We start from the raw sequence: 14,871 nt of genomic DNA, 5'->3' as shown, positions 1-14,871 counted from the left end.
GTTTCGGATTCATAATCCTCATCAGCCAGGCTATCTTGATTCCAGTGGCCAAGTGAGCAAAGGAACGCACGTCTGAGCATACCCGGCCACACTTAGGGCGAACAAAGTGATACAAAAGGGGATGATGGACGGAGCATTTGAGCAAATCAAACACTCACCCCCAGTCAACTGATCTGGGTTTAATCCATCACCATTCTTTAGCTCACTCAGCCACCCCAGTTCAGTCATGGCCATATGCAAATCAGTCTGACCCTGTGCCTCATGGGAACAGTCCAGCCCAAACTGCCAAGCCATGTCTTCCCTGGACCGGAAACAAGCATCCTGGGACCAGTTTCGGATTCCTAATCTTCATCAGCCAGGCTATCTTGAATCCAGTGGCCAAGTGAGCAAGGGACTCACGTCTGAGCATACCCTGCCACACTTAGGGCGAACAAAGCAATACAAAAGGGGATGATGGACGGAGCGTTTGAGCAAATCAAACACTCAACCCCAGTCAACTGATCTGGGTTTAATCCATCACCATTCTTTAGCTCACTCAGCCACCCCAGTTCAGACATGGCCATATGCAAATCAGTCTGACCCTGTGCCTCATGGGAACAGTCCAGCCCGAACTGCCAAGCCATGTCTTCCCTGGACCGGAAACAAGCATCCTGGGACCGGTTTCGGATTCATAATCCTCATCAGCCAGGCTATCTTGAATCCAGTGGCCAAGTGAGCAAGGTACTCACGTCTGAGCATACCCTTCCACACTTAGGGCGAACAAAGCGATACAAAAGGGGATGATGGGATGATGTCAGAACTGGGGTGGCGGAGTGAGCTAAAGAACAGTGATGGATTAAACCCAGATCAGTTGACTGGGGGTGAGTGTTTGTATTGTCAATGCTCCGTCCATCACCACCTTTGGTTTTTCACTTTAATTAGTGGACATCATATACCAGACCAACTTCTCACAACATAGCACAGACTAATTAATTTTTCTAGATGACAAAAGGCCAGATGTCATGTTTTTGATAGAAACCTTGCTGAAAGAGGGGGCAACCCCAGATATAGTTGTGGCCCTTCCATTGGGCTACTCCATAGAAAACTATAATAGGAAAGATAAAAGACAGTGTGGGGTAGTTATATTTTTCAAAGAAGAATTGATGGAGACTTTCACACCCATCAATATTATGGGCTGTGAGGTCTGCAATTTTCACTAGAACTCTCACCCATTTTTACCTTCTTAAACATTGTGATGTACAGGCCTCCAGAGGCAGCATCCCAGTTTGTTCAAGCATTATCAGACATAGTGGCAGAATGTTGCCTTCGCAAAGCAAATTTCACTATATTAGGGGCTCTCAACCTCCATTTTGAAGCAACTGGTGGCAAAAGCGCTAAACGGCTGATTCAAAACTTAGATGCATTGCAGCTAAGGCAAATCATTAATGGACCCACACATAACTGCTGTCACCTTCTGGACCCCGTGTTTACTAATATCCCCGATCTGACTACTTAGGATACCATCCCTATACTGTGGTCAGACCATTACATAATTCCTCTAGGGATCAAAATCCCTAAACAAACATCTAAGCCTGTCCCCCCTTTAAAGGCTTAGGCGTCCCAGGTCTAATTTAGATAGCAGTGAGTGGATGAGCTCACTTACAGAGCCTGCACCCATCTTGAAGGTTGATATTACCAAAAGGCACAATACTCTAGAGAGTTGGATAAATAATTCTCTGAACTTGCTTGACACATACAGACCTTGCAGAGGTAATCGGACAAAATTAATGGCTCCATTGTATACCCCAGAGCTAACAAAACTGAAAAGAGAAGCAAAAATAATGGAAAGGGAATGGAGAAAAATATTTAACTATCCCTGCAAAATGGGATAGAGAATAGCCTTAAAGGACTACAAACGTGCTATAAGACAGCCCAGAATGACTTACTTCAAGGATAAAATATAGAATGCACCAAACTCCCTCAAGGAAATGTTTAAGATTGTTAATTATCTTGTACAAGCTCCTCCTAGCTCTACAAGCCCCATCATCAGAGGAACTTTGTAATATGTTTGCTAATTTTTTTCGGAGCAAAGTCAACAAAATCCTTTATCTCCTTCCTACAACGACTACGTCATATTAATATCCCCTGACAAGGCCATGAAATAGCCATACGCTAACAGTGTTCCCTAAACTTAAAATAGAAACCATGCAGTCAATTCTAAACTTGATTAAGTCTGACTCTCCACATGATCCAGCACATCCTGATGTGCTACTGAAAAAGGGAGCAGCATCCTTCTGCCCCTATTGATTAAGGTCCTTAATCACTCCCTAGTGAGTGGTACGATCTCTCTACCCTGGATTCAGACAATAGTAAAACCACTCCTAAAAAAAACAAACAGCCAACCCACTATTGGCAGAAATATAGATCTATTTCACTTCTCCTGATGAGTAAAATAGTGGAAAAACATGTTAATAAACACTTGTATGACTTTCTGGAAGCAGATGATATTTTTCAACTTATACAAACAGGCTTCAGGTATGTACAGAGACTGCTTTGTTAGTGCCGACCAAGGAACTGTGGTAAACTTGGATCAAGGTGGCTCTGCTGCTATGATCATGATAGACCTGAGCGCAGCTTTCAACTCGGTCTCTCATCCTACCCTCATACTGAGGATGAAGGGAGTTGGATTTTGTGGGTATGGTATAGAATGGCTTAGAGGTGGGGTTCCTCAGATGTCCTTTTTAAGCCTCACACTTTTTAACCCCTTCCATGCTCATGACGAGCTCAGCTCGTCATGAGTCACAGTGGAGCTGTGCTCATGACGAGAGGAGCTCGTCATAACGGCCGTGACCCGCCCACGCGTGGCTAATTTCCCACCTGTGCGGGATAATTAATGAGTCTGTGATGAGCTCAGCTCGTCATAACGGCCGTGACCCGCCCACGCGTGGCTAATTTCCCACCTGTGCGGGATAATTAATGAGTCTGTGATGAGCTCAGCTCCTAATGAGCACAGCTCCACTGTGAGTCATGATGAGCTGAGCTTCTCATGAGCACAGCTGGGCCCCGGACCCCCCGCCCCTGCACCGTGGGGCACTTACCCCAGCTGCCAAGGGGTTAATCTTTATGTGCTTCCCCTAGCAGAGATTGTTCATGCTCACTGCCTAGATCTTGTGTCGTGTGTGGATGATGCACAAATCATTATAGCCATACCCTGATGCGGTTCACACATCGGCTCGAGTGCATCAATGTTTAAAAGAAGTATCTCAGTGGATGTCTGCTAGCAGTCTGAAACTGAATAAGGAGAAGACAGAGGTTCTGGTGGTCGGAAATAACCCAGCAAGTTGAACGATTATGCACTCCTTGAAGCAGGTAATTAATATGTCGCTTTCCACCGCTATCGTGCCCAAGGCGTGGAAACATGCTAAGGTGCTACCTTTACTTAAAAAACCTCTGTTGGATTCGGCCAAGCCCGAAAACTATCACCCCATTTCACTACTCCCGTGGCCAGCCAAGATCACGGAGGCGCATGTCAACTCAGTCCTCTCAGTGAGTCAGTCGAAATTGGCACGTTGGACTCCTCCCAGAATGGTTTTCGACCTGGTCACAGCACGGAGTCTGCTCTCTTGGCTGTGACAGAACATCTCTGGTGTGCTCTGGGCGCTGGGCAAACATCAGCGCTGATGCTTCTGGATCTCAGTGCCGCGTTTGGCACAGTGTCTCATGCCATTCTGCTACAACACCTTGGGGAGGCGGGGATTGTCGGCTCAGCCTTGAAGTGGTTTACTTCGTTTCTCAGTGAGAGATCATTTATGGTTACTGTTCCCCCTTTTGTCTCAGGCATTCACCCCATTAAACAAGGTGTTCCACAAGGTTCCTCCCTCGGTCCCCTTTTATTCAATCTCTATGTCCAACCGCTGGCCGCGGTGGCTAGAAACAGGGGACTGACCATGGTCTCCTACGCCGACGACACTCAGCTGGTGGGGGCACTCCCAAGCGACAACAAGAGCGATGCCCTGAAATTTTGGGGTGATCTGGCGGTGGTCGCTGAGTGGATGACCGCCAACTGTCTCCAGCTGAACGCTAGTAAATCAGAGGTGTTGTTGGTGGGAAAGGACCATGGACTATGGAGTGAACTTTGGTGGCCAGAAAGCCTGGGTAGTGCCCCCCCCCCTCCTAAGCAAGCCATCAAAAACTTGGGGGTATGGTTGGACTCATCGCTCAGCTATCAAGTCCAAACTAAAAAAGTAGCAGGGACTTGCTTTGGGCTTTTACGCAGGCTAAGACCCCTACTAGGGTTTTTTGTCCCGCCGACGCGCCAGACTATCATTCAGTCAGCTTTAATGTCCAGTTTGGATTATGCCTGTTCTCTGTATTTATGGGAAAATAAGACCGAGGTTGCTCGGCTACAACGTGTACAGAACGCAGCAGCCAGATCACTGATTGGCTTGCCCAGGTCCTGCCTGGTGTCAGCCACACTCCACCGGCTACATTGGCTGCTGGTGGCCAGGAGAATTGAATTTAAGGCCCTTTGTTTCACTTTTAAAACTCTGAAATTCAACACTACTGGTATTCTGGCCAACCTAGTTATTCCCTACGTTCCCACACGCCAGCTTTGTTCACTTAGCCAGCACCTGGTGAGGGTCCCAAAGTTCCAGAAAGTGTGGGCAGGAGGCCGTTCCTTCCGCAGCAGGGGAGCCCTCCTTTGGAATTCACTGCCCACTCACATTCGAAGCCATACTAACTATTTGGCTTTCTGGAAGGCCATAAAAACATACCTATTTCCTATTGTATAGTCTCTGCCTTCCCTATGTGTTGTTGCTTTGCTGACAGCGCCGTGACGCCCCTTTGCTGGGGCAGCTGTTGCGCTATACAAATAGCAGTACCATAACATAACATAACATAACATAACATAACTGATCTCCTCTGGCCAGAGTATCAAGGGGACTCTGAGATCCCCGTCCAAGCACTGAAAATTCTTGGCTTATGGATGGACAACAAACTTACCATGAACATGCAGGCCCAGGTATTTGGCAGGGTCCTACTTTGTTATTCTAACAGGAGTTAGGAAAGTATTACACTAGTTACTACCTTCTACTAGAAGAGTATTTTTGAAAGGTTTAATTTGCTCTAGGTTAGACTATGATAACGCCCTTTATATAGGGAGTACAACATATGTTATCAAGACTTCAAGTAGTCCAGAGGGCTGCAGCGATGATTCTATTCAAAATTCCTAAACCTTAATAGGATAGTCAGCTTTGGCATCCCTGCACAGGCTGCTGATGCAGCAAAAAATTCACTTTAAGGCCCTCTGTATCGCCCTTGAATTATATAGAGAAGAGGCCCACCAATCATGCAGAAGCTGATTTCTTGATTTTCATGTAATTCTGCAGGCTACATTGACATTCGGAAAGGGTATGAAGGGGGAAAGCCAGAGAAATCCAACAGATGCAGTTCATTGGACCGCACAAGTAAGACTGAAAACTAAACCAAGTGGCATGGGTGGTCTTTTCACCAGCTACACAAGGAATGATCGAAGGTAAGCCAGGAAATAAACGACAGCATCCCGCAGTCAGCAATCACTATCTTTTTCGACGTCATGCCCGAGCTTGAGCCAAACTTCTCCATTGCGCATACAACATCCATGCCTTTTACGACGGAGCCAAATACGACGTGCTTGCCATCCAACCACGTGGTCTTGGCAGTGCATATGAAGAACTGAGAACCGTTTGTGTTGGGCCCAGCATTAGCCATGGACAGAATTCCAGCGCCAGTATGTTTGAGTGTGAAGTTCTCGTCAGCAAACTTGGCAACATAGATTGATTTTCCACCGGTTCCATTGTGGTTCGTGAAGTCACCACCCTTACACATGAACTCGGGAATGAATCTGTGGAAGCACGATCCCTTGAAACCAAACCCTTTTTCCATTGTGCACAGGGCTTTGAAGTTTTCGGCTATCTTTGGCATGACATCATCCCAGGGCTCCATTTCGATGCGTCCCAGGGGGGCACCATCAGCGGTGACATCAAAGAATACCCTCCAAACCATGGTGGCGATTATATGGGTTGAACAGTGTTGGCGGTTACTGCTCGTCTGCTTCGAAGCTCCTGCCTGGTTGAGAGCGCAAAGAGAAAGAACCACCCATCTTTGACCCTGAATTTTGCATTAAGGGCTTGTAATGGCCGCTTCCCGAGTGATAGTCCCGGTCGGCCAACGTTTAAGAGACCTGATCAGTCCTCGGCCATCGACTATATCATGGTTAGTATGGAGCTATGGCAAAAGGTGACTAATTTTGCTACAGGAGAAAGATGCAAAAGTGACCATAACCCTCTAGTCATGACTTGGGACTGCCAATGGTCTGGGACTAATAATACTGGCGAAGAGGAGTTCCAAAACAATCTGGCCATCGTAGAGGGGAGGAGGCGGATAAGATGGACCAAGGTAAAAGAATCAGAGGAATCATTACCTAAATTGTATGCTAGTATCTTCCCAGTATTAGAGAGGGCAAGTGATCTGGCAGGGAAATTAATGTACCCCGACTTTGATAGGGAAATAGGAACCTTACATCACAGACTTACTGAGGCTCTGGCTGTCTTTTTTTTTAGGAGTGGCTCGAATAGTCTTAAATCTGGAGCCCCAGGAATTCATGGTATACTAAAGCATGCAGGGTAGCGAAACAGGCCCTTTTGACAGAATTGAAGGGGTCCGACCATCTACGTATTAGGGAAGCTAGGAAGGCCCACAAGAGTACCGGCTCAAATGCAAAAATTGAATGGGAAACAGCCAAGTGGCAAGAAATCAAGAGGGCCCTTGATCACAAAGACAGTAAAAGTTTTTGGAATCTTGTCCACCACGGGAAAGTTGAAGGTAGAACTACACTTGACCCTAACATTGACGAGGGCACTTGGTTCTCGTATTTTAAGGATCCGTACTCTACTTCCCCCTTAGAATCAAATTTAAATAACACTCCAGTTTGTAATTTTAACCCCCGAAGTCTACTTGATTCACCCCATTTGTATTGGGAGAAGTGGAATCCACCCTGGCTAAATTGCAACCCAATAAAGCCCCAGGATTGGATAAAATCCCGGGTGACTTATTTAAAAGTGAGCAGCTAATCTGGGCTCCCTACCTTGTAGCATTTTTCAATGGTCTTCAGTACGGTCTCCCTGCGCCGCCGACGTGGGCTGGCGCTGAGATTGTCCCAATCTACAAAAAGGGATCCCCATTGGAACCTTCGAATTACAGGCCTATTAGCCTTATTGACGTTCCGTAAAAACTATATGGGAGGTTATTGTTGGGGAGATTGCAGGAATGGATCGAAGAATAGGCTATACTGACCCCTCTTCAAGCAGGCTTCAGGGCCAAGATGTCTACAGTGGATCAATTATTCAGGTTACAGCTGATTCACGGGAAACATGTAATACTAGAGCAGGGGAGTTTATACCTCACGTTTGTTGACTTGAAGTCAGCTTTCGACATGGTCGACCGAGATCAACTATGGAAGATCTTGGACACCATGGGGGTTCCACCTTATCTCTGTTTACAACTGCAACGCCTTCATGAGGGCACTTATGCCAGAGTGAGGTATGGAAAAGACGCACAACTGACGGCCCCATTCCCGATTGATAAGGGGGTCCGTCAGGGTTGTGTACTGGCGCCAACCCTCTTTTCGCTCTTCCTCAATGGTTTAGTGGAAGATCTCTACCACGCAAAGGATCTTGATTCCCCAAAAATAGGCTTCCGCAAATTTCCCGCATTGATGTTTGCAGATGATACCCTGCTGCTTTCAAAGTCACCCATGGGGATGCAGAGTATTAAGGGAATTTACAGATTTTTGTAAAAAGAGGAAACTCCAAGTTAATATCAACAAAACAAAATATATGGTGTTTAGCGCCAAATCTTCTTCCTACCCCCACCCAGTTATGAATGATACTCCACTGGAGCGTGTCAGTGTTTTTGAATATTTAGGACTGACAGTGAGTGGATGAGCTCACTTACAGAGCCTGCACCCATCTTGAAGGTCGATATTACCAAAAGGCACAATACTCTAGAGAGTTGGATAAATAATTCTCTGAACTTGCTTGACACATACAGACCTTGCAGAGGTAATCGGACAAAATGAATGGCTCCATAGTATACCCCAGAGCTAACAAAACTGAAAAGAGAAGCAAAAATAATGGAAAGGGAATGGGGAAAAATATTTAACTATCCCTGCAAAATGGGATAGAGAATAGCCTTAAAGGACTACAAACGTGCTATAAGACAGCCCAGAATGACTTACTTCAAGGATAAAATATAGAATGCACCAAACTCCCTCAAGGAAATGTTTAAGATTGTTAATTATCTTGTACAAGCTCCTCCTAGCTCTACAAGCCCCATCATCAGAGGAACTTTGTAATATGTTTGCTAATTTTTTTCGGAGCAAAGTCAACAAAATCCTTTATCTCCTTCCTACAACGACTACGTCATATTAATCTCCCCTGACAAGGCCATGAAATAGCCATACGCTAACAGTGTTCCCTACACTTAAAATAGAAACCATGCAGTCAATTCTAAACTTGATTAAGTCTGACTCCCACATGATCCAGCACATCCTGATGTGCTACTGAAAAAGGGAGCAGCATCCTTCTGCCCCTATTGATTAAGGTCCTTAATCACTCCCTAGTGAGTGGTACGATCTCTCTACCCTGGATTCAGACAATAGTAAAACCACTCCTAAAAAAAAAAACAGCCAACCCACTATTGGCAGAAATATAGATCTATTTCACTTCTCCTGATGAGTAAAATAGTGGAAAAACATGTTAATAAACACTTGTATGACTTTCTGGAAGCAGATGATATTTTTCAACTTATACAAACAGGCTTCAGGTATGTACAGAGACTGCTTTGTTAGTGCCGACCAAGGAACTGTGGTAAACTTGGATCAAGGTGGCTCTGCTGCTATGATCATGATAGACCTGAGCGCAGCTTTCAACTCGGTCTCTCATCCTACCCTCATACTGAGGATGAAGGGAGTTGGATTTTGTGGGTATGGTATAGAATGGCTTAGAGGTGGGGTTCCTCAGATGTCCTTTTTAAGCCTCACACTTTTTAACCCCTTCCATGCTCATGACGAGCTCAGCTCGTCATGAGTCACAGTGGAGCTGTGCTCATGACGAGAGGAGCTCGTCATAACGGCCGTGACCCGCCCACGCGTGGCTAATTTCCCACCTGTGCGGGATAATTAATGAGTCTGTGATGAGCTCAGCTCCTAATGAGCACAGCTCCACTGTGAGTCATGATGAGTTGAGCTTCTCATGAGCACAGCTGGGCCCCGGACCCCCCGCCCCTGCACCGTGGGGCAATTACCCCAGCTGCCAAGGGGTTAATCTTTATGTGCTTCCCCTAGCAGAGATTGTTCATGCTCACTGCCTAGATCTTGTGTCGTGTGTGGATGATGCACAAATCATTATAGCCATACCCTGATGCGGTTCACACATCGGCTCGAGTGCATCAATGTTTAAAAGAAGTATCTCAGTGGATGTCTGCTAGCAGTCTGAAACTGAATAAGGAGAAGACAGAGGTTCTGGTGGTCGGAAATAACCCAGCAAGTTGAACGATTATGCACTCCTTGAAGCAGGTAATTAATATGTCGCTTTCCACCGCTATCGTGCCCAAGGCGTGGAAACATGCTAAGGTGCTACCTTTACTTAAAAAACCTCTGTTGGATTCGGCCAAGCCCGAAAACTATCACCCCATTTCACTACTCCCGTGGCCAGCCAAGATCACGGAGGCGCATGTCAACTCAGTCCTCTCAGTGAGTCAGTCGAAATTGGCACGTTGGACTCCTCCCAGAATGGTTTTCGACCTGGTCACAGCACGGAGTCTGCTCTCTTGGCTGTGACAGAACATCTCTGGTGTGCTCTGGGCGCTGGGCAAACATCAGCGCTGATGCTTCTGGATCTCAGTGCCGCGTTTGGCACAGTGTCTCATGCCATTCTGCTACAACACCTTGGGGAGGCGGGGATTGTCGGCTCAGCCTTGAAGTGGTTTACTTCGTTTCTCAGTGAGAGGTCATTTATGGTTACTGTTCCCCCTTTTGTCTCAGGCATTCACCCCATTAAACAAGGTGTTCCACAAGGTTCCTCCCTCGGTCCCCTTTTATTCAATCTCTATGTCCAACCGCTGGCCGCGGTGGCTAGAAACAGGGGACTGACCATGGTCTCCTACGCCGACGACACTCAGCTGGTGGGGGCACTCCCAAGCGACAACAAGAGCGATGCCCTGAAATTTTGGGGTGATCTGGCGGTGGTCGCTGAGTGGATGACCGCCAACTGTCTCCAGCTGAACGCTAGTAAATCAGAGGTGTTGTTGGTGGGAAAGGACCATGGACTATGGAGTGAACTTTGGTGGCCAGAAAGCCTGGGTAGTGCCCCCCCCCCCCCCCTAAGCAAGCCATCAAAAACTTGGGGGTATGGTTGGACTCATCGCTCAGCTATCAAGTCCAAACTAAAAAAGTAGCAGGGACTTGCTTTGGGCTTTTACGCAGGCTAAGACCCCTACTAGGGTTTTTTGTCCCGCCGACGCGCCAGACTATCATTCAGTCAGCTTTAATGTCCAGTTTGGATTATGCCTGTTCTCTGTATTTATGGGAAAATAAGACCGAGGTTGCTCGGCTACAACGTGTACAGAACGCAGAAGCCAGATCACTGATTGGCTTGCCCAGGTCCTGCCTGGTGTCAGCCGCACTCCACCGGCTACATTGGCTGCTGGTGGCCAGGAGAATTGAATTTAAGGCCCTTTGTTTCACTTTTAAAGCTCTGAAATTCAACACTACTGGTATTCTGGCCAACCTAGTTATTCCCTACGTTCCCACACGCCAGCTTTGTTCACTTAGCCAGCACCTTGTGAGGGTCCCAAAGTTCCAGAAAGTGTGGGCAGGAGGCCGTTCCTTCCGCAGCAGGGCAGCCCTCCTTTGGAATTCACTGCCCACTCACATTCGAAGCCATACTAACTATTTGGCTTTCTGGAAGGCCATAAAAACATACCTATTTCCTATTGTATAGTCTCTGCCTTCCCTATGTGTTGTTGCTTTGCTGACAGCGCCGTGACGCCCCTTTGCTGGGGCAGCTGTTGCGCTATACAAATAGCAGTACCATAACATAACATAACATAACTGATCTCCTCTGGCCAGAGTATCAAGGGGACTCTGAGATCCCCGTCCAAGCACTGAAAATTCTTGGCTTATGGATGGACAACAAACTTACCATGAACATGCAGGCCCAGGTATTTGGCAGGGTCCTACTTCGTTATTCTAACAGGAGTTAGGAAAGTATTACACTAGTTACTACCTTCTACTAGAAGAGTATTTTTGAAAGGTTTAATTTGCTCTAGGTTAGACTATGATAACGCCCTTTATATAGGGAGTACAACATATGTTATCAAGACTTCAAGTAGTCCAGAGGGCTGCAGCGATGATTCTATTCAAAATTCCTAAACCTTAATAGGATAGTCAGCTTTGGCATCCCTGCACAGGCTGCTGATGCAGCAAAAAATTCACTTTAAGGCCCTCTGTATCGCCCTTGAATTATATAGAGAAGAGGCCCACCAATCATGCAGAAGCTGATTTCTTGATTTTCATGTAATTCTGCAGGCTACATTGACATTCGGAAAGGGTATGAAGGGGGAAAGCCAGAGAAATCCAACAGATGCAGTTCATTGGACCGCACAAGTAAGACTGAAAATGGCATGGGTGGTCTTTTCACCAGCTACACAAGGAATGATCGAAGGTAAGCCAGGAAATAAACGACAGCATCCCGCAGTCAGCAATCACTATCTTTTTCGACGTCATGCCCGAGCTTGAGCCAAACTTCTCCATTGCGCATACAACATCCATGCCTTTTACGACGGAGCCAAATACGACGTGCTTGCCATCCAACCACGTGGTCTTGGCAGTGCATATGAAGAACTGAGAACCGTTTGTGTTGGGCCCAGCATTAGCCATGGACAGAATTCCAGCGCCAGTATGTTTGAGTGTGAAGTTCTCGTCAGCAAACTTGGCAACATAGATTGATTTTCCACCGGTTCCATTGTGGTTCGTGAAGTCACCACCCTTACACATGAATTCGGGAATGAATCTGTGGAAGCACGATCCCTTGAAACCAAACCCTTTTTCCATTGTGCACAGGGCTTTGAAGTTTTCGGCTATCTTTGGCATGACATCATCCCAGAGCTCCATTTCGATGCGTCCCAGGGGGGCACCATCAGCGGTGACATCAAAGAATACCCTCCAAACCATGGTGGCGATTATATGGGTTGAACAGTGTTGGCGGTTACTGCTCGTCTGCTTCGAAGCTCCTGCCTGGTTGAGAGCGCAAAGAGAAAGAACCACCCATCTTTGACCCTGAATTTTGCATTAAGGGCTTGTAATGGCCGCTTCCCGAGTGATAGTCCCGGTCGGCCAACGTTTAAGAGACCTGATCAGTCCTCGGCCATCGACTATATCATGGTTAGTATGGAGCTATGGCAAAAGGTGACTAATTTTGCTACAGGAGAAAGATTCAAAAGTGACCATAACCCTCTAGTCATGACTTGGGACTGCCAATGGTCTGGGACTAATAATACTGGCGAAGAGGAGTTCCAAAACAATCTGGCCATCGTAGAGGGGAGGAGGCGGATAAGATGGACCAAGGTAAAAGAATCAGAGGAATCATTACCTAAATTGTATGCTAGTATCTTCCCAGTATTAGAGAGGGCAAGTGATCTGGCAGGGAAATTAATGTACCCCGACTTTGATAGGGAAATAGGAACCTTACATCACAGACTTACTGAGGCTCTGGCTGTCTTTTTTTTTAGGAGTGGCTCGAATAGTCTTAAATCTGGAGCCCCAGGAATTCATGGTATACTAAAGCATGCAGGGTAGCGAAACAGGCCCTTTTGACAGAATTGAAGGGGTCCGAAAATCTAGGTATTAGGGAAGCTAGGAAGGCCCACAAGAGTACCGGCTCAAATGCAAAAATTGAATGGGAAACAGCCAAGTGGCAAGAAATCAAGAGGGCCCTTGATCACAAAGACAGTAAAAGTTTTTGGAATCTTGTCCACCACGGGAAAGTTGAAGGTAGAACTACACTTGACCCTAACATTGACGAGGGCACTTGGTTCTCGTATTTTAAGGATTTAAGGATCCGTACTCTACTTCCCCCTTAGAATCAAATTTAAATAACACTCCAGTTTGTAATTTTAACCCCCGAAGTCTACTTGATTCACCCCATTTGTATTGGGAGAAGTGGAATCCACCCTGGCTAAATTGCAACCCAATAAAGCCCCAGGATTGGATAAAATCCCGGGTGACTTATTTAAAAGTGAGCAGCTAATCTGGGCTCCCTACCTTGTAGCGTTTTTCAATGGAATTCAGTACGGTGTCCCTGCGCCGCCGACGTGGGCTGGCGCTGAGATTGTCCCAATCTACAAAAAGGGATCCCCATTGGAACCTTCGAATTACAGGCCTATTAGCCTTATTGACGTTCCGTAAAAACTATATGGGAGGTTATTGTTGGGGAGATTGCAGGAATGGATCGAAGAATAGGCTATACTGACCCCTCTTGAAGCAGGCTTCAGGGCCAAGATGTCTACAGTGGATCAATTATTCAGGTTACAGCTGATTCACGGGAAACATGTAATACTAGAGCAGGGGAGTTTATACCTCACGTTTGTTGACTTGAAGTCAGCTTTCGACATGGTCGACCGAGATCAACTATGGAAGATCTTGGACACCATGGGGGTTCCACCTTATCTCTGTTTACAACTGCAACGCCTTCATGAGGGCACTTATGCCAGAGTGAGGTATGGAAAAGACGCACAACTGACGGCCCCATTCCCGATTGATAAGGGGGTCCGTCAGGGTTGTGTACTGGCGCCAACCCTCTTTTCGCTCTTCCTCAATGGTTTAGTGGAAGATCTCTACCACGCAAAGGATCTTGATTCCCCAAAAATAGGCTTCCGCAAATTTCCCGCATTGATGTTTGCAGATGATACCCTGCTGCTTTCAAAGTCACCCATGGGGATGCAGAGTATTAAGGGAATTTACAGATTTTTGTAAAAAGAGGAAACTCCAAGTTAATATCAACAAAACAAAATATATGGTGTTTAGCGCCAAATCTTCTTCCTACCCCCACCCAGTTATGAATGATACTCCACTGGAGCGTGTCAGTGTTTTTGAATATTTAGGACTGACAGTGAGTGGATGAGCTCACTTACAGAGCCTGCACCCATCTTGAAGGTCGATATTACCAAAAGGCACAATACTCTAGAGAGTTGGATAAATAATTCTCTGAACTTGCTTGACACATACAGACCTTGCAGAGGTAATCGGACAAAATTAATGGCTCCATAGTATACCCCAGAGCTAACAAAACTGAAAAGAGAAGCAAAAATAATGGAAAGGGAATGGGGAAAAATATTTAACTATCCCTGCAAAATGGGATAGAGAATAGCCTTAAAGGACTACAAACGTGCTATAAGACAGCCCAGAATGACTTACTTCAAGGATAAAATATAGAATGCACCAAACTCCCTCAAGGAAATGTTTAAGATTGTTAATTATCTTGTACAAGCTCCTCCTAGCTCTACAAGCCCCATCATCAGAGGAACTTTGTAATATGTTTGCTAATTTTTTTCGGAGCAAAGTCAACAAAATCCTTTATCTCCTTCCTACAACGACTACGTCATATTAATCTCCCCTGACAAGGCCATGAAATAGCCATACGCTAACAGTGTTCCCTACACTTAAAATAGAAACCATGCAGTCAATTCTAAACTTGATTAAGTCTGACTCTCCACATGATCCAGCACATCCTGATGTGCTACTGAAAAAGGGAGCAGCATCCTTCTGCCCCTATTGATTAAGGTCCTTAATCA

The 14,871-nt window shown here is 46.2% G+C and overlaps 1 protein-coding gene and 2 pseudogenes across 4 annotated transcripts in view; all 3 read right to left on the bottom strand.

Moving 5' to 3' along the window:
* The window catches only part of LOC144797772 (fatty acyl-CoA hydrolase precursor, medium chain-like), a 300,448-nt gene that overhangs the window by 127,542 nt on the left and 158,035 nt on the right, over positions 1-14,871 (bottom strand). The window lies entirely within an intron of this gene.
* On the bottom strand, positions 5,356-6,024 carry LOC144797775 (peptidyl-prolyl cis-trans isomerase A pseudogene; annotated as a pseudogene).
* LOC144797776 (peptidyl-prolyl cis-trans isomerase A pseudogene) lies at positions 11,707-12,253 on the bottom strand (annotated as a pseudogene).

Source organism: Lissotriton helveticus, chromosome 12 (assembly GCF_964261635.1).
Source record: "Lissotriton helveticus chromosome 12, aLisHel1.1, whole genome shotgun sequence".
NCBI classification, from domain to species: Eukaryota; Metazoa; Chordata; class Amphibia; order Caudata; family Salamandridae; genus Lissotriton; species Lissotriton helveticus.
This window is presented reverse-complemented; position numbering and strand designations above follow the sequence as displayed.